Genomic DNA, 24915 nt, shown 5'->3' on the forward strand with positions numbered 1-24915 from the left:
TAATTAATTTATTTTATATGGTGCTGAGGATCAAACCCAGTGCCTCACACATGCTAGGCAAGCACTCTGCCACTGAGCAACAACCTCAGCCCCATTTTCTCTTTATAAATAAATACGCTCAGATATTTTGTTACCTGAAAGCTGACTAACATGCTTTTCCAAAGACAGCTTTTTAATGACTAATTAAAAATTTTTAAAAATTAGAGCCAGTAAATAACTAAATGGGAATATGTTTGTATTTTCCCTGAGGATCAAGGCTCAATCAACACTTTTAGTTACTGAAGGTGATAATCTTGTCCAGAGATCTTTTTTAAATAAATGAACATCATTGTAGAACTGTATCTGACACATTGTAGTCACCTACTAAACACTTGCTGAATAAATGAACCAGTGAATATGTAAATGCAAATATATATACATGCAAATAATTCTTCCTTGCTACTAAAAATATTATCAGTTAATAGATAAGGAATTAAACATTGTAAGTGCAGTCTTCAGTAGTTTCATGGCCACTTAGTCACTTGTCACCTGCTACCTGTCTTTCACTTACTATTAATCCTTTGTTTATTCAAAGTTAATTCTTTCATTGGCTCATTCACTCAACAAACATTTACCCCTGGTAACATGCCATGTGCCATATTTAGGGCCAAGTGCTGGAGATACAGAAATGTGTGAGACTTAGTCTAACTTTGAGGTACTTGCACCTGGATTATAGATACTCATCTGTCTACGCATCCGGTCCTGGGTGGTTCTTTAGTCCCTTATGATTTCAGAACATGTTGTAGTTTTACAAATAACTTACTTCTTTCTCTTTCCTGCCTGCCTTCCTTTTCTTCTCCTCTTCCTTCCCTTCTTCCTCCTCCTCTTTCTTCATTTTCTTCTTTCCCTCTTTCTTTCGTGGTGCCAAGGATTAAATCCAGGGCCTTGTGCATTCTAGGCAAATGTTCTACCACTGAGCTACATACCCAGTCCCAAATAACTTATTTATCCCCACAAACACATACGAGCCAGCTAAAGCTCAGCAGGGTTATGAGATTTACCTCCTTACAGAGTTGGAAAGTACAGAGTTGGGACTCCAACCTGGTTTCCTGACTCCCAATCTGGGGTATTTTATCCCCTTCCCTCCCTCCCTATTTTCTTTTAAACTAACCATACTGATAATTAGATTAAGTGTAAATGACCTAAACAAAACAATTAAAATACAGATATATGGTTCAATTAAGAAAAACACAAGACCATGCTATCTACATGAAACACTGTTTCCCCCTTTTCTTTTATGGTGTTGTGGATTGAACCCAGGGCATTTTGCCACCACTCCAGCCCTATTTATTTCTTTTTTTTAATTAAAATATTTTTTTATTTTTACAGACACATTTTGATTAATTGTACACAAATGGGGTACAACTTTTCATCTCTATGGTTGTACACAATGTAGATTCTTACTATTCATGTAATCATACATATACATAGGGTAATACTGTCTGTTTCATTCTACTGTTTTTCCATCCCCACCGCCTCCCACCCCTTTTTCCTCTACACCATCCAATGTTTCTTCATTCTTCTCTTCCCCCTGCCACCCCCCATCAATATATATTTTCATGCACTTATCAGAGAAAATAGGCTTGGCCTATTTCACTTAGCATATTTTCCAACTTCATCCATTTATCAACAAATGCCATAATTTTATTCTTCTTTATGGCCGAGTAATATTCCATTGTGTATATATACCACAGTTTCTTTATCCATTTGTTAATTGAAGGGCATCTAGGTTGGTTCCACAATCTAGCTATTGTGAATTGAGCCACTATGAACATTGATGTGGCTGCATCACTGTAGTATGCTGATTTTAAGTCCTTTGGGTATAAACCGAGGAGTGGGATAGCTGGGTCAAATGGTGGGTCCATTCCAAGTTTTCTGAGGAATCTCCATACTGCTTTCTGAGTGGCTGTACCAATTTGCAACTCCACTAGCAATGTATGAGGGTGGCTTTTTTCCCCACATCCATGCCAACACTTACTATTGCTTGTGTTCTTGATAATGGCCATTCTAATTGGAGTTAGATGAAATCTTAGGGTGGTTTTAATTTGTATTTCTCTAATTAATAGGGATGATGAGCACTTTTTCATATATTTGTTGATCACCTGTATATCTTCTTCTGTGAAGTATCTGCCCATTTCCTTAGCCCATTTATTGATTAGGTTGTTTGTATTTTGGGTGTAAAGTTTTTTAAGTTCTTTGTAAACTTTGGAGATGAGTGCTCTGTCTGATGTGTGTGTGGAAAAGATTTTCTCCCACTCTTTAGGCTCTCTTTTCACATTATTAATTGTTTCCTGTTCTGCGAAAAACCTTTTTAGTTTGAATCTATTCCACTTATTGATTCTTGCTTTTATTTCTTGCACTATAGGGGTCTTGTTAAGGAAGTCTGATCCTAAACCAACATGATGGAGATTTGGGCCTACTTTTTCTTTTATTTGATGAAGAGTCTCAGGTCTAATTCCTAGATCCTTGATTCTTTTTGAGTTGAGTTTTGTACAGGGTGAGAGAGAGGGGTTTAATTTCATTTTACTGCATTTGGATTTCCAGTTTTCCCAGCACCCTTTGTTGAACAGGCTATCTTTTCTCCATTGTAAGTTTTTGGCAACTTTGTCTAGTATGAGGTTACTGAACTTACATGGGTATGTCTCCGTGTCTTCTATCCTGTACCATTGATCTACCTGTCCATTTTGGTGCCAGTACCATGCCGTTTTTGTTACTATTGCTCTATAGTAGAGTTTAAGGTCTGGTATAGTGATACCTCCTGCATCACTCTTCCTGCCCAGGATTGCTTTGGCTATTCTGGGTCTTTTGTTCTTCCAGATGATTTCATGATTGCTTTTTCTGTTTCTATGAGAAATGTCATAGGGATTTTAATTGGAATTGCATTAAATCTGTATAGCTGCCTTTGGAAGTATGGCCATTTTGATAATATTAATTCTGCCTATCCAAGAACATGGGAGATCTTTCGATCTTCTAAGGTCTTCCTCAATTTCTTTCTTCAATGTTTTGTAGTTTTCATTGTAGAGATCTTTCACCTCTTTGGTTAGATTGATTCCCAAGTATTTTATTTTATTTTTTTTTTTGAGGCTATTGCGAATGGAGTTGTTTTCCTCATTTCCCTTTCAGATGTTTCATTGCTTATGTATAAAAATGCTTTAGATTTATGTGTGTTGATTTTATATCCTGCTATTTTGCTGAATTCATTGATGAGGTCTAGAAGTTTTCTGGAGGAGGTTTTTGGATCCTCTAAATATAGAATCATGTCATCAGCAAATAGTGACAGCTTGAGTTCCTCTTTCCCTATTCGTATCCCTTTAATTTCTTTAGCTTGTCTAATTGCTCTGGCTAGTATTTCAAGTACGATATTGAATAGAAATGGTGAAAGAGGGCATCCCTGTCTTGTTCCCGTTTTATAGGGAATGTTTTCAGTTTTTCTCCATTAAGAATGATGTTGGCGGTGGGCTTAGCATAAATAGCCTTTATAATATTTAGGTATGTTCCTACTATCCCTATTTTTTCTAGTGTTTTGAGCATGAAGGTGTGTTGTATTTTGTCAAGTGCTTTTTCTGCATCAATTGAAATAACCATATGATTCTTATCCTTAAGTCTATTGACATGATGGATTACATTTATTGACTTATGGATGTTGAGCCAACCTTGCATTCCTGGGATGAACCCCACTTGATCCTGGTGCACTATCTTCTTAATATGTTTTTTGGATACGGTTTGCCAGTATTTTGTTAAAGATCTTTGCATCTATATTCATCAAGGATATTGGTCTAAAATTTTTTTTCCTTGATGTGTCTTTGCCTGGTTTGGGTATGAGGGTGATATTAACTTCATATTATGATTTTGGTAGGGTTCCCTCCTTTTCTTTTTCCTGGAATACTTTAAGAAATATTGGAATGAGTTCTTCTTTGAAGGTTGTATAGAACTTGGCTGAGAATCTGTCTGGTCCTGGGCTTTTCTTGGTTGGTAGGCTTTTGATGCCTTCTTCTATTTCATTGCTTGATATTGATCTGTTTAAATTGTGTATGTTCTCCTGGTTCAGTTTGGGAGGATCATATGTCTCTAGAAATTTGTCAATGTCTTTGGTATTTTCTATTTTGTTGGAATATAGATTTTCAAAGTAGCTTCTCATTATGTTATGTATTTCAGTGGTGTCTGTTGTGATATTTCCCTTTTCATCATGAATTTTAGTAATTTGAGTTTTCTCTTTCCTTCTCTGTTAGTATGGCTAAGGGTTTGTCTATTTTGTGTACTTTTTCAAAGAATCAACTTCTTGTCAATTTTTTGAATTGTTTCTTTTGTTTCAATTTCATTGATTTCATCTCTGATTTTAATTATTTCCTATCTTCTAGTACTTTTGGTGTTGTTCTGTTTTTCTTTTTCTAGGGTTTTGAGGTGTGATATTAGGTCATTTAGTTGTTGACTCTTTATTCTTTTCTTGAATGCGCTCCATGAAATGAATTTTCTTCTTAGTACTGCTTTCATAGTGTCCCAGAGATTTTAATATGTTGTATTGTCATTCTCATTTAACTCTAAGAATTTTTTTTATCTCCTCCCTGATGTTTTCTGTTATCCATGCTTCATTCAATAGCATATTATTTAGTCTCCCGGTGTTGGAGTAATTTCTGTTTTTTTATTTTGTCATTGATTTCTTTTTTTTTTTTTTTTTTTTTTTTTTTTTTTTTTTTTTTGCGGTGCTGGGGATTGAATCCAGGGCCCTGTGCTTGTAAGGCAAGCACTTTACCAACTGAGCTATCTCCCCAGCCCCTTGTCATTGATTTCTAATTTCATTCCATTGTGATCTGATAGAACACAAGGCAGAATCTCTATTTTTTTGCAATTACTGAGGGCTATTTTGTGGCATAACATATGGTCTATTTTCGAGAAGGTTCCATGTGCTGTTGAGAAGAAAGTGAATTTGCTTGTTGATGGATGAAATATTCTATATATGTCTGTTAAGTCTAAGTTATTGATTGTGTTATTGAGTTCTATGATTTCTTTGTTTAGTTTTTGTTTGGAAGATCAATCCAGTGGTGACAGAATGTGTTAAAGTCACCCAGAATTATTGTGTTGTGGTCTTTTTGATTCCTGGAATTGAGAAGGATTTGTTTGATGTACATGGATGCACTGTTGTTTGGGGCATAAATATTTACGACTGTTATGTCTTCCTGATTTATGGTTCCCTTAAGCAGTATGAAATGTCCTTCTTTATCTCTTCTAACTTTGGCTTAAAGTCCACTTTATCTGAAATAAGGATGGAACTCCCTGCTTTTTTGCTGAGTCCGGGTGCATGGTAGGTTTTTTCCCATCCCTTCACCTTTAGTCTGTGGATGTCTTTTTCTATAAGATGAGTCTCTTGCAGGCAGCATATTGTTGGGTCTTTCTTTTTAATCCATTCTGCCAGTCTGTGTCTTTTGATTGATGAGTTTAGGCCATTAACATAGAGGTTTATTATTGAGATATGATTTGTATTCCCAGTCATTTGGGCTTATTTTTGGTTTTTAACTTGACTTGGTTTCTTCTTTGAATGGATTTTCCTTTAAGGTAGTTCTTCCCTTTGCTGACCTACATTGTTGTTTTTCATTCCTCCTTGTGGAATATTTTGTTGAGAATATTCTGTAGCGCAGGCTATTTGTTAATTCTTTTAACTTTTATTTATCATGGAAGGATTTTATTTTGTCTTCAAATCTGAAGGTTAGTTTTGCTGGGTATAGGATTCTTGGTTGGCAACCATGTTCTTTCAGAGCTTGAAATATGTTGTTCCAGGCCCTTCTAGCTTTTAGTCTGGGTTGAGAAGACAGCTGCTATCCGTATTGGTTTCCCCCTATATGTAATCTGATGCTTTTCTCTCGCAGCCTTCAAAATCCTATCTTTATTTTGTATGTCAGGCATTTTCATTATAATGTGCCTTGGTATGGATCTGTTGTGATTTTGTGCATTTGGTGTTCTGTAAGCCTCTTGTATTTGATTTTTCATTTCATTCTTCAGGTTTGAGAAATTTTCTGATATTATTTCATTGAATAGGTTGTTCATTCCTTTGGTTTGTATCTCTGTGCCTTCCTCAATCCTGATAATTTTAAAATTTGGTCTTTTCATGATGTCCTATAGTTCTTGGAGATTCTGTACATGATTTCTTACCATCTTCTGTTTGGGCAACTTTATTTTCAAGATTAAATATTTTGTCTTCATTGTCTGAGGTTCTGTCTTCCAAGTGGTCTAGTCCTTTGGCGATTTTTTTTTTTTTTTTTTGAGAATCTCTATCTCTGTTGAAATGATCTTTTGCTTCCTTCAATTGCTCTATGAACTGCTTATTGAAGTGATCATTCATTGCCTCATTTGCTCTTTTATCTCATCCTTTGCTTCACAAATCATTTTAATTATGTATAATCTGAAGTGCTTTTCTGGCATTTCTTCTATCATACTGTCACTGATTCTATTAATATAGACTCTAGATTTGTTTGGGATCATTTTCTCCCTTGTTTTTTCATGTTGTTCATGTATCTTCCCCTCTAGCAGTGCAGATCTGGGGTATTGCAGTCCCCCCATAGGCTTATAGTGACCCTATAGGTTTCCAAAATCTTATCTTTAAGGGGGAGATCAATGTTGGCAGTGCCCGGTTCAGACAGTATGCAACCCGAAACCAAATAACCCCTATGAGGACATTAACAATATTGTCATAATAAACAGAATGAGTTCAATTATTATCTTAAGTATAACAAATAGATTTGCAATAAGGTCTACAGTTTCTAATGGAGGACAAAGAGGATGGGGAGGGGTGTAGGATGTAGCTGTTAATGGGATAAGAAAAGAATATACAGAAGTTCTAGATCATAGAAAGAGTGAGAATGTAATCAAAAGAAGTCAGTTGTTAGCATGAGAAAAGGGAGAAAGAGACTCTGAGGGAACAGGTAAACAAAAGGAAAAGAGAGCGAGAAAAGTAAAGAAATAAAAACTTAAAATTTTTTCAATAAGGAGAAAAAAGAAAATCTACACTATACCAGTCATATAGTATTCAAACCTCCCAGTCTTCAGTAGCATGGTGTATGAGAGGTACCTGACAATGAACTTCCAGTCTCCAGCAGGTGTCTCAGGATGGGATTTGCCCCACCTAAAAAAGGGAGATACAGCTTCCAGGATTATCCAAGATGGCCACTATGGCTTCCAAATGTGTTGGCAAGTGGGGAGCTGCAGCATGGGGTGGGGGCATGGTCAGCTGGAGGTCCTGGAGGAAGGGTGCAGTTGGTCGGGCAGGGATCATGGAGGTGGGGTGTTATTGGTCTGGTTGCGGGATCCTGGAGGTGGGGTGCAATCAGTCGGTCTGGGGGTCCTGGTGGCTAGGAGCAGTCAGTCGATGTAAGGGCCCCAGAGGCAGGGAGTGATTGTTCAGACTGAGGGATCCTGGAGATGGGGCTCAGTCAGTCCAGCCAGGGGTCCTACAAGTCCTGGCTGTTGTCGCAAAATGGCGGCAGCCACGTGTAACCAAACCTGCAGGTACTGTGACAGTGAACGTCCAGGCAACAGCAGGCAGCTGGTGCTCCATTGGCAGTCTGTGGTCAGTCTGCTGATTGCTGTTGGATGATCAGGAGGTGAACTTTGGGCGGTGGGTGATGGGTAAGTGATAGGCAGGCGATAGGCAAGCGGCAGGCAAATGGCAGATGGTAGATGCCAGACAGTGAGCAATCTGCACTCAAAAACGTGTCAATATGCTTGCAGACTGCAGGTGATAGCAGTAGACAAATGGGGTAAACAGCAGGGGATAAGCAGCAAAGACTGCCTCACCAAGAAACAGATATCCTCTGCTTGAAACCTGAGTTATGGAGTGACAAGGAACACAGCCTCCCTCTAGTCTGCCATCTTGGATCTCCTATTTATTTCTTATCTTGAGGTAGGGTCTTGGTAAATTGTCCAGGCTGGCCTCTAATTTGTGATTCTCCTGCCTCAGCCTCCCAAGTAGCTGGGATTAAACCCCGAATAGCCCTAAATATACTAAATAAATTAGGTTTATAATTAAGAAAAAAAACTTTCCCTCAAAGAAAGCTTCATCCCCAGGTGTGTACCACTGTACCTGATTGAAACACACTATTTTTTTTTTTTTTTTTTTTTTGCGGTGCTGGGGATTGTACCAGGGCCCTGTGCTCACGAGGCAAGCGTTCTACCAACTGAGCTATATCCCCAGCCTGAAACGCACTTTAAATACAAAGAGACACACAGATTAAAAGTTAAAAAGACTGGGGGGAAAAATCTAGACATGGTGGGTGTACACACCTATAATCCCAGCTATTCAGAAGGCTAAAGCAGGAGGATCACAAAATTGAGAGCATTCTGGGCAACTTAGCCAGAACCCATTTCAAAATCAAATAAAATGGGCTGGATATATAACTCCATGGTAGAGCAATTGCATAGCAGGTGTGAGACCCTGGGTTCAATCTCCAGTATAGAAAAAAGAAAAGGAAAAAGAAAAAGAAATTCAGGAGCACTGGCTTTTACCTATAGTTACAGTTACTCTGGAGGAGGCTAGAGGATCCCTTAAGAGAACACATGAATTATAGTGCCAATATCAGGAAAAAGAGAGGGAATATCACTATAGATTCTACAATGGGAATAATAAGGGAGTATTATTAAAAGGTATTATGGGGCTGGGGAGACAGCTCAGTCGGTAGAGTGCTTGCCTTGCAAGCACAAGGCCCTGGGTTCGATCCCCAGCACCCCAAAAAAAAAAAAAAAAAAAAAAAAAAAAGTATTATACCCATTAGGTTTCAGTATGAGATGAAATAGACAAATTCCTTGAAATATATAACAAATTAAAGTTTATTATAGAAGAAAGAGAAACCCTGAATAGCCCTAAATATACTAAAGAAATTGGGTTTATAATAAAAAAAAAATCTTTCCCTCAAAGAAAGCTACATCCCCAGATGGCTCATAAATTGTACAGAACACTGAAGAAGAAAATAATACAGTTCTAAATGAACTCTTCCAGAAATTTAATAGTAGGGAAAACTTTTCAAATAATATTATTTAGCATTACCTTGATACCAAAACCAGGCAAAAACATTCCAAGAAGAAAGTACTACCAACCAATATCTCTCACAGAGACACAAAAGAAAATGAATTGAAAGCCACTAAGAGGAAAAAATTATTTGCCTAACACATATTTGATAAAGGACTTGTATTCAAAATATGTAAAGAAGTATTACAATTCAGTGATAAGACAACACAGTTTTTGAAATTTTAAAAATTTGTTCTAATTAGTTATACATGACAGTAGAATGTTTTTTGATACATTGTACGCAAATGGAGCACAACTTCTCGTTCTTCTGGCTGTACATGGTGCAGAGTCACACTGGTAGTGTAATCATACATGTATATAGAATAATAATGTCTGTCTCATTCCACTTTCTTCCCACCCCCATACCATCTCCCCTCCCCACATTCCCCTCTGCCCAATCCAAAGTTCCTTCATTCTTCCCTACTGCCCCCCCATTATGAATCAGCATACACTTATCAGAGAAAACATTTGGTTGTTAGGCTTATTTTGCTTAGCGTGATATTCTTCAGCTCCATCTATTTACCTGCAAATGTCACAATTTTATTCTTCTTTAAGGCTGAGTAATATTCCATTGTGTATATATACCGCATTTTCTTTATCCATTCATCTGTTGAAGGGCATCTAGGTTGGTTCTATAGTTTAGCTATTGTGAATTGAGCTGCTATCAACATTGATGTGGCTTCATCACTGTAGTATGCTGATTTTAAGTCCTTTGGGTATAAAACAAGGAGTGGGATAGCTGGGTCAAATGGTGCAGTTTTTATTTTGAATAAATAGTACTATGTCACTAAAGAAGATATGCAAATAGTGAGTGCACACATGGAATGATTCTCAACATCACCAGTGCATCAGGGTAATGCAAGTTAAAAACCACAAAATTCCAACTCTAATGAGGATGAATTAGATGATAAAGAACATGAAGATACTAAATGTTTAGGAGGATGTTGAGAAAGTGAAAAACTCATATGTAAAATACTACCACAACTTTGGAAAACAGTGTAATAGTTTTTCTTTCTTTCCTTCCTTCCATCCTTCCTTCCTCCCTTCCTTTCTTCCTTCCTTCTTTCCTTTCTTTCTTTCTTTCTTTCTTTTTTTTTTCCATTTTTTGGTAGTGGCAATGGAATCCAGGAGTGTTTTGCCACTGAGCTACACCCCGATTTCTTTTTATTTTTAAATTTTATTTATTTATTTATTTATTTATTTATTTATTTATTTATTTATTTATTACCAGGGATTGAAGTCAGGGGCACTCAGCCACTGAGCCACATCCCCAGCCCTATTTTGTATTTTATTTAGAGACAGGGTCTCACTGAGTTTCTTAGCACCTTGCTTTTGCTGAGGCTGGCTTTGAACTGGCAATCCTCCTGCCTCAGCCTGCTGAGCTGCTGGGATTACAGGTGTGTGCCACTAGTCAGGATATCACCAAGTCATTGAGGGCCTTGCTAAATTGATGAGGCTGGCCTGGAACTTACAATTCTTCCGTCTCAGCCTCCTGAGTCACTGGAATTACAGGCGTATACCACATGACTGGCCAGTGTGACAGTTTTATAAAAAAATGTCAAATGTATAAAACCAAACAGCTCACAATCTCATTCCTAAGCATTTACTAAAATAAATGAAAACAAAGACTTATATACAAATATTCATAAGAGGCTCTATTTATAATAACCCAAACCACAAACAATGCAAATCTAATGGTCCATCAACTGGTAAATGGGGAAACAAACTGCAGTATGTCCATACAATAAAATGTCCTACATCACACTAACAAGGAATGAACTACTACTCACATGCAACAACATGGAAAATCTCAAAATAATAATATATACTAAGTGAAAGAAGCCAGACACAAGTCTTACAAACTGTATGTTTCATTGTATGAAATTCTAGAAAGGCAAAAGGATAGTGGAGAAAACAGATCAGCAGATGCCAAGAGCTGGATGAGGCAAGAGGAGACTGACTGTAAAAGGGCACAATGAAAGTTTTTGAATGAGGGAAGTGTTTAATGTCATGGTTACGGTTATGGTTACAAAACTGTATACATTTTTAAATATTCATTGTATAGTACACTTAAAATTAGTTCATCTTATTATATTTAAATTATACCTCAATAAAACTGATTTTTAAAAGTGCAACATTTCTGGGTGCAGTGGTTCACGCCTGTAATCCAGCTACTTGAGAATCTGAGGCAGGAGGATTGCAAGTTCAAGACCCACCTAGGCAACTTAGTTAGACCCTCTCTAAAAATAAAAAATAAAAAGGTCTGGGGATGTAGCTTAATAGTGTAGCACCCCTGGGTTCAATCCCCTAATACCAACACATAATACAAAAAAGCAATGTTGTATATGCCCAAGACTGTGGAGAGATTGTGGGAAGAGAGTGCTTCATCTTCCAGACATTAGTCCTTCTGAGCCCTTCTCCCCATAGGCAGCTCTGTGGCCAGCTGCAATGCCTTCATCACAGTTCAAACTATACACTAGCCCAGGAGGGATGGTTACAAACTTAAAAAAAAAAATAGCAGCCAATCCCTTTTTAAAACAAACCTTTATGCAGAGCCTAATTAAAAGAAATAAATGTACTATTTTATTAGTATATATTTAAAAGTTCAACTTCAGGACATCTTTGTGTTATGAAATCATTTCATGTCAAGCAGCCTGTTTCAGGGCTGAGGCTGGGGCTCAGTGGTAGAGCACTTGCCTCAAATATATAAGGCACTGGGTTCGATCCTCAGCACGACATAAAAATAAATAAATAAAGAGTATCATGGCCACAAATGGGGTACAACTTTTCATTTCTATGGTTGTACACAATGTAGATTCACAATATTCATGTAATCATACATATATATAGGGTAATGTCTGTCTAGTTCACTATCTTTCCTTCCCCCACCCTCCCCACCCCATTTCGTCTACACAATCCAAAGTTCCTCCATTCTTCTCTTACCCCCCAGTCACCCCCACCCCGTTATGTTTCATCATCCACTTATCAGAGAAAACATTCAGCCTTTGTTTTTTTGGGATTGGCTTATTTCATTTAGCATGGTATTCTCCAGCTCCATCCATTTACCAGCAAATGTCATAATTTTATTCTTCTTTATGACTTAGTAGTATTCCATTGTGTATATACACCACAGTTTTTTTATCCATTCACCAATTAAAGGGCATCTAGGTTGGTTCCACAATCTATCTATTGTGAATTGAGCAGCTATAAACATTGATGTGGCTGCTTTACTGTAGTATGCTGATTTTAAGTCCTTTGGGTATAAACCGAGGAGTGGGGTAGCTGGGTCAAAAGGTGGATCCATTCCAGGTTTTCTGAGGAATCTCCATACTGTTTTCCGGAGTGGTAGCCTACCCTTAAGTGTGAGCAGACAACCAATGATTATAAGAATTCCAAGAAAAGAACCTAACATGGAAGACAGCAACCAAAGCCACAGAAAAAGAAATTTGGAGCAAACAGGGATTATGCAGAAAGAAGAAAAATTGAACAAAACTTTTAGTAATGTATTTGAAGACAAGATAAAATAAGATGAAACAAAATAAGATGCTGCAAAAAGGAATATTTGGAGAATAAATATAAAGTGACAGCAATAAAAATATTTTAAATATCAAAAACCTCAATAGAAGAATGGGAAGATAAAGTGGAGGGAATCTCCCAGAAACATAAAAAAGATGGAAAATTGGAGAGAATAAAATATAAGGACAAATCCAGCAGGTACATCACCTAAATTATAGAAGTGCTAAAAAAGAAAGAGGAGAGAAGATGGAAATCATCAGTGGGATAACTCAAGACAGCTGCCTGGCTCAGGCCGTAGCTCAGTGGTAGAGCACTTGCCTAACATAAGGGAAACTGGGTTTGATCCTCAGGACTGGGAAAAAGAGAGGTGGGGGGAGGGAGTAAGCCCTGAAAGAAAGAAAAAAAAAAAAAAAAAAAAAAAAAAAGGATTATGGTAAATACAAGACCCAACAAAGGACAGGGGCAAAGAAAATGGCCAAGAGAATGGGAAAGAAGATGCCTGGTTCCCAGATGTGCAGCAGTGGTCTGGGATAAAGATTGGAGCAGGGGAACTCCGGGTCCCGCTTGGCCACTTGGTTCCCTGCCGTCTCTACCTCTGCCGCCGCCGCCACCATGCTCTCGGTCCGCGTCCCGACACCCGCCCCCGCCTCCCCGCAGCCCTCAGCGGGACCTGCGTCCTGGCCAGCAAGACCGCGCGGAGAATCTTCCAGGAGCCCATGGAGCCGAAAACTAAAGTACCTGCCCCCAGCGTGGAGGATGAACCACTACTAAGAGAGAACCCCCGCCGCTTTGTCATCTTTCCTATCGAATACCATGATATTTGGCAGATGTACAAGAAAGCTGAGGCTTCCTTTTGGACAGCCGAGGAGGTGGATCTTTCCAAGGACATTCAGCATTGAGAAGCTCGGAAGCCTGAGGAACGATATTTTATATCGCATGTTCTGGCTTTCTTTGCAGCAAGTGATGGCATAGTAAATGAAAATTTGGTGGAGCGATTTAGCCAAGAAGTTCAAATTACAGAAGCCCGCTGTTTCTATGGCTTCCAAATTGCCATGAAAAACATACATTCTGAAATGTATAGTCTCCTTATTGACACTTACATTAAAGATCCTAAAGAAAGGGAATTTCTCTTCAATGCCATTGAAACTCTGCCTTGTGTGAAGAAGAAAGCAGACTGGGCCTTGCGTTGGATTGGGGACAAAGAGGCTACCTACGGAGAACGGGTTGTAACCTTTGCTGCTGTGGAAGGAATCTTCTTTTCTGGTTCTTTTGCATCAATATTCTGGCTCAAGAAACGAGGACTGATGCCTGGCCTCACATTTTCCAATGAACTTATTAGCAGAGATGAGGGTTTACACTGTGACTTCGCCTGCCTGATGTTTAAACACCTGCTACACAAACCATCAGAGCAGAGGGTGAAAGAAATAATCATCAATGCTGTCAGGATAGAACAGAAGTTCCTTACAGAGGCCTTGCCTGTGAAGCTCATCGGGATGAATTGCACTTTGATGAAGCAATACATTGAATTCGTGGCAGACAGGCTCATGCTGGAGCTGGGTTTCAACAAGGTTTTCAGAGTAGAAAGTCCATTTGACTTTATGGAGAATATTTCACTGGAAGGGAAGACTAACTTCTTTGAAAAGAGAGTAGGCGAGTATCAGAGGATGGGAGTGAGGTCGAATCCAACAGAGAATTCTTTCACCTTGGATGCTGACTTCTAAATGAACAGAAGATGTGCTCTTATTTGGCTGGGTTTTTTTTTTGTTGTTGTTGTTGTTTGTTTGTTTGTTTGGGTTTTTTTTCTCTTATCACCCCCAACCCTGCAAAAAAATCAGCTAAAATGCACCGGCCAGCTACACCATTGTCCACGTGTTCGTTAATGGCATCTAAAAACTGTGTAGCTACCTCAGATGATCCCAGCTTCAAAGTGAGGGAACCCTCAAGCAAGCCTGACCCAGTAGGATTAAGCATCAGTTACAACCATCAGGCATTTAAAAGAACAATATCACTGCTACAAAGCAGAATTAAGTATATTTAACTTGTTTGTAAATAAAACTGGCACTTTACACACAAATGAACATTATACTGTCAAGGGGGAAGCCTGATTTGTTTGGTTTGCACCAAATGCAAAGTGTTGTATTTACCACTCATGGGGGCCAATTCAAAATTCAGTAAGCAGCTAGAGTTAAACTTCTGTTGACTAAGCATGTAATTTAAGTTTTGTTTTGTTTAATGAATTGAAATATTTAATCAATTTTTAAGTCAGTTCCTGTGCATACCTAGACTTTAGTCTGCTGGTGCCAATAGAAGACAATTTGTATTTTACTCTGTACTGCAGGTAGGGTGTCGTGGCAACTGCTGCTCAACTGAGATATGTCTTTCAGGAAAAGGAGCTTCTAACTTAAGTCACTGGGAACAGGCATGTTTTGGGTGAGTGCTAGAGACCAAGTGACTTGTGAGAAGCGGTATTGTTTCTCAAAATTGAACTTTCTTCAATTTATAGTTGGTGTGGAAAGACTTAAAAGGTGTGTGTAGGTGGGATTTAAGATAGTATTATGACTTTTCAGATCGTCCTTAGACAAAGTGACCTGCCTCAGCTTTCTTAAGTGGTGAAACCAGAACTGAAATTGACTCTCCTAAAAGTTCTGTTTATTCTAACTTTGTAAGTTGGTACTGTTGAGACTTCATTTTAACACGTCTCTTATTTAGAAAATATTTTTTACTCTGTGTCCATTTAGGTTTTACTTATTTGTATTTGGGGAAAAAAATCATCCAGTATTATCTTGGAAGTTAATAATTGTAAGACATTGCTCACTAATTCTAACATTTGCCTAAATATGAGCATAACCTGGTGAATTCCTTAACCGGTAGAAAATTGGTGGTATGATCTTATTAATGCATCTTCCATTTAGATGTTAATTTTAGTTAGAGGTGTAAATAAACTAACAGCCAGTTAAAAAAAAAAAAAAAAGATCGGAGCAGGTCAGAAAACTTCAGCAGAGATCCCGTCAAGAAAAAGAAACGGACAGAATGGAAGAAAGTCTTTGCCTGCTTCTCCTCTGACAGGGGATTAATATTCAGAAAATATAAAGAATTTAAAATGCTTAAAATAACCCATCAATAAAGGGCCTAAAGAACTAAACAGACATTTCTCAAAAGAAGAAACACAGGTGGCCAACAAATATATGAAAAAATGTTAAAAATGTCTAGCCAGGTGCAATGTGAACTCCTGCAATCCCAATAACTCAGGATGCTGAGGCAGGAGGATTGCAAGTTTCAGGCCAGTCTCAGAAACTTAGTGGGATCCCAAGCAACTTAGTGAAACCCTGTCTCAAGAAAAATGGGGGGGGGGGGGCTGGGGATGTGTCTCAGTGGTTAAGTACCACTGGTTCAATCTCCAGTGCAAAAAAAGAAAAACAAAGTTCACCATCTCTAACAATCAGGAGAATACAAATCAAAACTACACTAAGATTTCATCTCACTCTAGTCAGAATGGCAAGTATGAAGAACACAAATAATAATAAATGTTGGTGATGATGTGGGGGGAAAAGTACACTTATATGCTCTGGAAAGAAGTACGGACATTCCTCTAAAAACTAGGGAGTGGAAACACCATATGATCTAGATATCCTGCTCCTTGATATTTATTAAAAAAGACTAAAATCAGTAAACTATAGTGATACAGACACATCAATGTTTATAGCAGAACAATTCACAATAGCCAAATTATGGAACCAGCCCAGATACACATCAATAGATGAATGGATTAAGAAAGTGTGATACAGGGGGGTTTTCAAGATGGCGGCCTAGAGGGTGGCTGCATTTCATGTTGCTCCAGGACTCAGGAGTCAAAAGAGGAGATATTGAGAGACTTGGGACCAACTCAAAGCAGCCGGGTGAGTCTCTCCCATTGGGGAGGCGTCCCCGATGGGGCGGTAGTCCTGGAGCGCAGGGAACTTTGTGAAGTAGAGCTGCCGGCGAGACGCCCCTCCCCCCACTGGAGCAGTGAACTCGGACAACTGGGAGCATCGGAGAGGAGGCCGCTCAGCACAGCTCTGGGACTCGGAGCAACCACTGGGGCTCCGGCGGCTGCCCAGGGGAGGAGCGGCGAGGAGAGCTGTTTGGACTCAGAGCGACCACTTCTGAACACTCCTGCCCTGAGGAGGAGGAGGAGGAGTGTGGCCGCTTGGATTCAGAGTGACTACACCGGAGCTACAGGCGGTTGCCAGAGGAGAAGCGGCGTGGTGAGCTGTTTGGACTCAGACGACTTCTGAACACCGGGGCCTGCCCAGAGGAGTAGGAGGAGGAGGAGGAGGAGGAGCGCAGCCACTTGGATTAGAAGTGACTGCACCAGAGCTACAGGCGGTTGCCAGAGGAGAAGCGGCGCGGCGAGCTGTTTGGACTCAGACCACTTCTGAACACCGGGGCCTGCCCGGAGGAGGAGGAGGAGGAGGAGGAGGAGGAGGAGCGCGGCAGGTCATTTGGACTCGCAGTGACTGCATTTAGAGCTCCAGGCAGCTGCTCAGAGGAGAAGGCGAGTGGTGAGTTGTTTGGACTTAAAGTGACCGCTCCTGAACACAGGGGGGCTGCCTGGAGGAGGAGCGTGGTGGGTCACTTGGTCTCGAGTGGCCGCACCAGAGGTCCAGGCGGCTGCCCAGAGGAGGCGTGCAGAGGGTCACGTGGATTAGGAGCCACTCAGAGCAACCTCTCCTGAACACCCAGGGGGTTACCTGGAGGAGGAGGAGGAACAGGGAGGGTCACTTCGACTCGGAGTGATTGCCCAGGGCTACGGGCGGTTGGTGGGAGGAGGAGGCACACAGTGAGTTGCTCGGACTCCTAGTGACCGCACCGGAATACTGGGTGGCTGTCTGGAGAAAGAGGCGTGCGGCGGGTCTCTGGGATGCAGAGCGATTGTACGGGGCCCCAGGTGGCTGCTCAGAGGAGGGGCTGCATAGCCAGGCGATTAGGTGCAGAGCAAGGTCCCAGACCCTACGAGTCTTCTTGGTGGAAGAGCCGCACAGAGACACGCTTAGGGGCGGAGCGAAGGTTCCAGGACTGCGGGCAGATTCTCTGAGGAGGGGCAGCCTAAGGAGATTCATTTGCGAAGGGTGAGGCTCCCAGGCCCAGGAGGTAGGGCCGGGCCCCTGGGAACTTTACAGAGGAAGGCAGCCCAGCCCAGGCGGTAGCTGTAAATTGAGGGGAACCTCTAGGAGGGGAACTGACCAGCGAGACCTCCCCACCGGGTGAGTCTTCCCTGGCGGGTGAGGTTTCCCCACAAGGACGGTAAAACCAGAGACACAGGCCCAAACAGGCCTTGCCTCAGCCTGCAGCCTAGTTCCCCTTTAGACGACCATTGGTCAACAAGTGGAGGCACCTCTGCCCACTAGCAGGGAATATACCCCACCTGAAGGCCACCACTCCTAGAGAGGCAGCTTCTTTGTGGCGCACCACATTATCAACTTCCTCCAAGACTTCAGCCTACTGAAGGCTAAGAGGGGATATATATAGAAATCTTCAAGGACATTGTAAGTCAATAGAGGAAATCTGCAATATCTCAGCGGTCCACTGATACCTGAATAATATGAGAAAACAAGGAAAGAAAATGCCGCAAACAAATCTAGATGTTACATCAATAAAACCCAATGACAGCATGGCAGAAGAAATGACAGAAAAGGAGTTCAGAATGTACATAATTAAAATGATCAGGGAAGCAAACGATGAGATGAAAGAGCAAATGCACACACTGAATGATGAGATGAAAGAGCAAATGCAGGCATTGGATGATCGTACCAATCGACAGCTAAAAGAGCAAATACAGGAAGCAAAAGATCATTTCAATAAAGAGTTAGAGATATTGAAAAAAAAACAAACAGAAATCCTTGAAATGAAGGAAACAATAAACCAAATTAAGAACTCCATAGAAAGCATATCCAGTAGGATAGAACACCTGGAAGACAGAACCTCAGACATTGAAGACAAAATATTTAACCTTGAAAACAAAGTTGAACAAACAGAGAAGATGGTAAGAAATCATGAACAGAATCTCCAGGAACTATGGGATATCATGAAAAGGCCAAATTTAAGAATTATTGGGATTGAGGAAGGCCTAGAGAAACAAACCAAAGGAATGAACAATCTATTCAATGGAATAATATCAGAAAATTTCCCAAATCTGAAGAATGAAATGGAAAATCAAGTTCAAGAGGCTTATAGGACTCCAAATACACAAAATTACCACAGACCCACACCAAGACACATTATAATGAAAATACCTAACATACAAAATAAAGACAGAATTTTAAAGGCTGTGAGAGAAAAGAACCAAATTACATTCAGGGGGAAACCAATACGGATATCAGCAGATTTTTCAATCCAGACCCTAAAAGCTAGAAGGGCCTGGAACAACATTTTTCAAGCACTGAAAGAAAATGGATGCCAACCAAGAATCTTATACCCAGCAAAACTTACCTTCAAATTTGACGATGAAATAAAATCCTTCCATGATAAACAAAAGCTAAAAGAATTTACAAAAAGAAAGCCAGCATTACAGAACATTCTCAGCAACATATTCCATATGGAAGAGATGAAAACAAAGAAGCAAATCAGCAAAGGGAGGAATTATTCTAAAGGAATTGTCAAATAAAGGAGGAACCAAGTAGTGTCAAATAAATAAATAAATAAAATTTAAAAATGAACCATATGACCGGGAAACCAAATCATATCTCAATAATAACCCTGAATGTTAATGGCCTGAATTCATCAATCAAAAGACATAGACTGGCAGATTGGATTAAAAAGAAGGATCCAACAATATGTTGCCTACAAGAGACTCACCTCATAGAAAAAGATACCCATAGACTAAAGGTGAAAGAATGGGGAAAAACATACCATGCACATGGCCTCAGCAAAAAAGCTGGAGTATCCATCCTCATTTCAGATAATGTGGACTTCAAGCCAAAGTTAGTCAGAAGGGATAAAGAAGGTCATTTCATACTGCTTAAGGGAAGCATATATCAGCAAGATATAACAATCATAAACATCTATGCCCCAAACAGTGGCTCATCCACGTATGTCAAACAAATCCTTCTCAATTTCAGAAACCAAATAGACCATAACACAATAATACTAGGTGATTTTAACACGCCTCTCTCACCACTGGACAGATCTTCCAGACAAAAATTGAACAAAGAAACCATAGATCTCAATAACACAATCAAAATTTAGACTTAACGGACATTTATAGAATATACCATCCAACCAAGAGCGAATAAACTTTCTTCTCAGCAGCACATGGATCCTTCTCTAAAATAGACCATATTATGCCACAAAGCTAATGTTAGCAAATACAAGAAGATAGAGACACTTCCTTGCATTCTATCAGATCATAATGGATTGAAATTAGAAATAAATGAAAGAGTAAAACACAGAAACTATTCCAACATCTGGAGATTAAACAATATGCTATTATATGATGAATGGATAACAGAAGATATTAGGAAGGAAATTAAAAAATTCTTAGAGGTAAATGAGAACAAAGAAACATCATATCAAAATCTCTGGGACACTATGAAAGCAGTACTTAGAGGGAAATTTATTTCATGGAGCGCATTTAATAAAAGAAGTAAAACTCAACAAATAAACGACCTAACACTACAGCTCAAAGCCCCAGAAAAAGAAGAACAGACCAGCACCAAAAGTAGTAGAAGACAGGAAATAGTTAAACTCAGAGCTGAAATCAACGAAATTGAAACAAGAAACAATACAAAAAATTGACAAAATAAATAGTTGGTTCTTTGAAAAAATAAACAAAATTGATAAACCTTTAGCCACACTAACAAAGAGAAGACGAGAGAAAACCCAAATCACTAAAATTCGTAATGAACAAGGAAATATCACAACAGACAGGATTGAAATACAAAACATAATTAGAAGCTATTTTGAAAATCTATACTCCAACAAAATAGAAAATTTCGAAGACATCAACAGGTTTCTAGAGACATATGAATTGCCTAAACTGAATGAGAAGGACATACACAATTTAAATAGACCAATTTCAAGTACTGAAATAGAAGAAGTCATCAAAAGCCTACCAACAAAGAAAAGTCCAGGACCAGATGGGTTCTCAGCTGAGTTCTACAAAACCTTTAAAGAAGAGCTCATTCCAATACTTCTGGTATTGCATAAAATAGAAGAGGAGGGAACCCTCCCAAACTCATTCTATGAAGCCAATATCACACTGATACCTAAACCAGACAGAGACTCATCAAGGAAAGAAAATTTCAGACCAATATCCTTAATGAACATCGACGCAAAAATTCTCAACAAAATTTTAGCAAATCGCATACAAAAACATATTTAAAAGATAGTGCACCATGATCAAGTGGGTTTCATCCTAGGGATGCAAGGTTGGTTCAACATCAGGAAATCAATAAATGTCATTCACCATATCAATAGACTTAAAGTCAAGAATCACATGATTATTTCAATAGATGCAGAAAAAGCATTTGATAAAATACAGCACCCCTTCATGCTCAAAACACTAGAAAAAATAGGGATAGTGGGAACATTCCTTAACATTGTAAAGGCCATTTATGCTAAGCCCATGGCTAATATCATTCTAAATGGTGAAAAACTGAAAGCATTCCCCCTAAAAACTGGAACAAGGCAGGGATGCCCTCTTTCACCACTTCTATTCAACATCGTTCTTGAGACTCTGGCCAGAGCAATTAGACAAACCAAAGAGATTAAAGGGATACGAATTGGAAAAGAAGAACTCAAACTATCCCTGTTCGCTGATGACATGATTATATATTTAGAGGAACCTGGAAATTCCACCAGAAAACTCTTAGAACTCATAAGTGAATTCAGTAAAGTAGCAGGTTACAAGATCAATGCCCATAAATCCAATGCATTTTTATACATAAGTGATGAATCTTCAGAAAGAGAAATTAGGAAAACTACCCCATTCACAATAGCCTCGAACAAAATAAAATACTTGGGAATCAATCTCACAAAAGAGGTGAAAGACCTCTACAATGAGAACTATACAACACTAAAGAAAGAAATTAAAGAACACCTTAGAAGATGGAAAGATCTTCCATGTTCTTGGATAGGAAGAATTAATATTGTCAAAATGGCCATACTACCTAAAGTGCTATACAAATTCAATGCAATTCCAATTAAAATCCCAATGATGTACCTTACAGAAATAGAGGAAATAGAGCAAGCAATTATGAAATTCATCTGGAAGAATAAGAAACCCAGAATAGCTAAAGCAATCCTTAGCAGGAAGAGTGAAACAGGGGGTATTGCAATACCAGATCTTCAACTCTACTACAAAGCAATAGTAACAAAAACGGCATGGTATTGGTACCAAAATAGAAAGGTAGATCAGTGGTATAGAATAGAGGACACGGACACAAACCCAAATAAATACAATTTTCTCATACTAGACAAAGGTGCCAAAAATATGCAATGGAGAAAAGATAGCCTCTTCAACAAATGGTGCTGGGAGAATTGGAAATCCATATGCAACAGAATGAAACTAAACCCATATCTCTCACCATGCACGAAACTAAACTCAAAATGGATTAAGGACCTCGGAATCAGACCAGAGACCCTGCAGATTATAGAAGAAAAAGTAGGTCCAAATCTTCACCTTGTTGGTCTAGGATCAGACTTCCTTAACAGAACTCCCATAGTACAAGAAATAAAAGCTAGAATCAACCACTGGGATAGATTCAAACTAAAAAGCTTTCTCTCAGCAAAGGAAACTATCAGCATGTGAAGAAAGAGCCTACAGAATGGGAGAATATCTTTGCCAATCATACTTCAGATAGAGCACTAATCTCCAGAATCTATAAAGAACTCAAAAAACTTTACTCCAAGAATTCAAATAATCCAGTCGACAAATGGGCTAAGGAAATGAATAGACACTTCACAGAAGAAGATCTACAAGCAATCAACAAACATATGGAAAAATGTTCAACATCTCTAGTAATAAGAGAAATGCAAATCAAAACCACCCTAAGATTCCATCTCACCCCAATTAGAATGGCAATTATCAAGAATACGAGCAACAACAGGTGTTGGCGAGGATGTGGGGAGAAAGGTACACTCATACATTGCTGGTGGGGCTGCAAATTAGTGCAGCCACTCTGGAAAGCAGTGTGGAGATTCCTTAGAAAACTTGGAATGGACCCTCCATTTGACCCAGCTATCCCACTCCTTGGCCTATACCCAAAGGACTTAAAATCAGCATACTACAGAGACACAGCCACATCAATGTTCATAGCTGCTCAATTCACAATAGCCAGACTGTGGAACCAACCTAGATGCCCTTCAATTGATGAGTGGATAAAGAAACTGTGGTATATATATACAATGGAATATTACTCAGCCATAAAGAATGATAAAATTATGGCATTTGCAGGCAAATGGATGAAATTGGAGAATATCATGCTAAGTGAGATAAGCCAATCTCAAAAAGCCAAAGGACGAATGATATCGCTAATAAGTGGAGGATGACACATAATGGGGGGGAGGGAAGGGTTAGTGTTAGGGTTAGAGTTAGGGTTAGGGAGGGGGGCAAGTATGGAGGAAGGAAGTACTGCATAGAGGGTAAAGAGGGGTGGGAGGGGTGGGGGAAGGGAAAAAAATAACAGAATGAATCAAACAACATTACTCTATGTAAATTTATGATTACACAAATGGAATGCCTCTACGCCATGTACAAACAGAGAAACAACATGTATCCCATTTGTTTACAATAAAAAAAAAAGAAAAAAAAAAGAAATATAGTTAATCAGATTTCATGCATGTATGATTTTTGTCAAAATGAACCCAATTACTATGTGTGACTATAATGCTCTAATTAAAAAATGAAACACAATGAAATGTGTAGACTATCTGCTATATCCTGCTATTCTGAGAAGAGATGTAGGAAAACTCTTGTGGGAAGAGTTTGAAGCAAATTTTGTAATAAATACGTAGAAAATTAAACAAATGAAAACACAAAATAGGCACCAGGGATGTCATTCCCAAAGTATAAGCTGTCACACCTCGTCACTCTGCTCCCTACCCCGGACCAAGCTGAGTATGATATAACTCCGGAGGAGATCCAAGAGGGCAGACTAGAGGGAGACTGCATTCCTTATTGCTCTGTAACTTTGGATTCAATCAGAGGAAATATTGTTTCTGTGTGAGGCCGTCCTTGCTGCCCACTGATCCCTTGGTGTTTATCCCATTTGTACACAACATTCACCTACCATCTGCCAGCATATTGTCTGCTTTTTGAGTGTGGATCACTCACTGAATGCTGCTTACCATCTGCCATTTGCTCGTTTACCTGCCTCTTGCTTGCCCATTGCCTGCCTTTCACCTACCCATCGCCCACTGCCCAATGTCCACCTGCAGATTGTCCACTGTTAGCCTGCAGACCAAATGTAGACCGCCAGTGGATTGCCGGCTGCCCACTGTTACCTGGAAGTCTACTGTCACAGTACTTGCAGGTTTGGTTACACGTGACTGGTGCCATTTGGGGACAACAGCCAGGACCTGCAGGTTTGTTGCCATGGGCTCCATCAGCTCAGGGCATGGCCACCTTGGTCTGGGGACTCAGGCCAGGGCCTGGAGATACATTGGGGAACCTGCAGTTCTGCTTGCACCTGAGGTCTTTCTGTTTGGTGTGGTAGTGGCTGCCATCTGGCTGCTTCTTTGCAGGGTTGCTTCTTTGTGTGAGCAAATGCCTGGTGGTCTCTCTGCAAGTTGAAAGGGCATTGAGATCTTAGGACTGCAGCAAGACAGGATCCGGAGAAGCTGAGGCCCAGGTCCATCAGATTGCAGCTGAGTTTGTGTGGGCCAGGCTGGGTCTGGCAAACCTGTGGGAAGCCAGAGACTAGGGAGAGCACAGGTTGAAGTAACTGGAGAGAACTGGGCTCTCTTCAGGTCACACATCCTGAAGTGTGCAGGGATGGGAGGGGCCAGCTACAATAGGTGGGAAGAGGGTGTGAGGGCATCTCGCTCTCAGCTCACCCATCCAACAGGTCCAGCACCCACTAGACTGAAGCCAACAACAAACTTCAGACAACCCCACCTTTCCGTGGAGAAGGGAAGTTGAGAACATTTTTGAAAGCCAACAGACGCAATCATTCAATTTTCCATTGAGACTTTCCTCTTTTTTTTTTTTCCTTTTGCCCTCTTTCTTATACCTCTACCATCTTTGAATCCAAATATTTTTATGCATCAATTTATTGAGGAATGGGATGTCTGAATAGTATACCACAGTTTTGTTTTGTATTCCTATATTT

General features: G+C 39.7%; 1 protein-coding gene and 1 pseudogene across 4 annotated transcripts in view; both read left to right on the top strand.

Moving 5' to 3' along the window:
* PRPF40B (pre-mRNA processing factor 40 homolog B) overlaps positions 1-24915 on the top strand; it is a 95579-nt gene that overhangs the window by 39503 nt on the left and 31161 nt on the right. The window lies entirely within an intron of this gene.
* LOC306661550 (ribonucleoside-diphosphate reductase subunit M2-like) lies at positions 13270-14373 on the top strand (annotated as a pseudogene). The gene has a single exon. The product of its transcript is annotated as a ribonucleoside-diphosphate reductase subunit M2-like (transcript).

Source organism: Sciurus vulgaris (genome assembly GCF_902686455.1).
Source record: "Sciurus vulgaris genome assembly, chromosome: 5".
Lineage (NCBI taxonomy): Eukaryota > Metazoa > Chordata > Mammalia > Rodentia > Sciuridae > Sciurus > Sciurus vulgaris.